The sequence below is a fragment of the Diospyros lotus genome, chromosome 4, assembly GCF_014633365.1.
Source record: "Diospyros lotus cultivar Yz01 chromosome 4, ASM1463336v1, whole genome shotgun sequence".
Lineage (NCBI taxonomy): Eukaryota > Viridiplantae > Streptophyta > Magnoliopsida > Ericales > Ebenaceae > Diospyros > Diospyros lotus.
Genome location: NC_068341.1, coordinates 42,976,863 through 42,978,655, shown reverse-complemented (window position 1 = coordinate 42,978,655; position 1,793 = coordinate 42,976,863). Strand labels below are relative to the sequence as shown.

At 41.8% G+C, this 1,793-nt stretch overlaps 1 pseudogene; it reads right to left on the bottom strand.

Moving 5' to 3' along the window:
• Window positions 1-530: 530 nt before the first annotated feature.
• On the bottom strand, window positions 531-1,579 carry LOC127800527 (L-type lectin-domain containing receptor kinase IX.1-like; annotated as a pseudogene).
• Window positions 1,580-1,793: the final 214 nt, after the last annotated feature.

The window sequence follows — 1,793 nt, the reverse complement described above, 5'->3', positions numbered from 1 at the left end:
ATTAAAATTTATTTTCATTAAACATCAAAATACACATTTAAAAAAATATATTAACAATCCTTATGTACTCCGGAGCCAAGTATCCAAGAGTTCCTGCCAAACCCGTTGTTTGGGGACCAAGCTAGCTCGTGGTCCATAAGCCTAGCTAGCCCAAAATCACCAAGCTTTGCACTGAAGCTCGAGTCCAACATTATATTGCTCGGTTTGATATCCCTGTGAACCACACATTGCTCCCACTCTTCATGAATATAAAGCAATGCAGACGCCAAACCAAGCGCCACTTTGTATCTTACAGCCCAACTAAGAGGATTCTTTTTGCCAAAGAGGTGAGCATCAAGACTCTCCCATTTGGCATAAACTCATAAACGACCAGAAACTCACCTTGATCTTGGCACCAACCAATGAGTTGCACCTGCACCAAACACGCTGACGAGTTAAAGGTGCTACCAGGAGCTCGCTTGGTCCCGATGTTTGATCCTGGGCTTCAGCATTGTTTGAGCTCATCAAAACGAGTTCGATTTTTACTTGGTCTTGAGCATTTGGGCCGAATCATTACATTAAGTCCAGCCTACACAAAGTAGAGCGAGAAATACCCGTAACATTAGGTAATTAGTTTTCTTCATTGTTTCCTTTCTAATACTTCTCCAAAAAATAGCAAATGTGAGGATCCCCCACAATATCAGCACACATGTTGGAACTGTTAGACCAACTATCAGTCTTATTCTCTTCTCATTCTTTCCGCTGCTCTCATTTGCATCTAAACTCGAACTGAACTCCCATGATTGAAGAGTATGTGGCTCTACATACTGCCCAGTAGCAGTTGAAAATCCAATTATAACCCACTCTGGTAGAACCTCCATTAGGTCAATTCGGTAATCAAGACTAGAATTTCCAGGAACTTGAGGAGTTGCCTGGTAAGTCCAAAACACACTCAAATTCTTGGTAGTAGAATTATACGTAATCCGAGCATTGGCTGTGCCTCCACTGTACAAACTAGCATTCCAAGGGGTGGTTACAGCTGAAGCAATCGAGTTTTTGTTGATCCCAGCATGCTCATATGAAGGATCCCATTCGGGGTTAGGAAAATAATCAAACTCAACCAAAACAATCTGATTCTTAGATGAGTCACTAGTGGTGGTGTTGAACAGGCCTAGAAAGCCACCCGCTGAGTTGGGTGGGATTTGAAAGCCAATCGGAGCAAGAAAGAAAGCGATCCCATGGCCGTAGCTATTGAGCCCCCACGCGTCGATGGTGGAGGAGAAGTGGCAAATGAAGTCAGAGAGCTTTCCGGTGTTGGAGTTCCATAGGCGCACCTTCTCTGCATATATGGCTCTACCAACACGGAACAGATAATTTACTTTGTTGAATTCAATGGCTCCAACCGAAGGAACTGCATCTCCTTGTAAATTGCATTGGTTGCCAGTGGATCAAACCGTGAAATCTGGAAATGAAGTGAACTGGCTAAGGGGAGTATAAACACGAAAAGGGACAAGAAGAAGAAACTAATGTCAGGATTTAGAGGTGTGATAGAAGACCAAAAGTAGCATACAGAAGTGGCCATGAATCAGAATTTTGGAAGAAACAGCTGCTGGATCACAGTTCGCAACTGCAACTTTGTAGAGTTTGATATTATAATACTAGTTCAAATCTTGATACACAAGTTTGAGCCGCCAGCTTTGTTTGAAAGATAGCATATGCCTAATAATATAAACAATGAATGAATTGAAGTTTTGAAAATCCATTCACAAATGTCAACTATAGATCGAATTAACAAAACTCTCAAGATATAGACA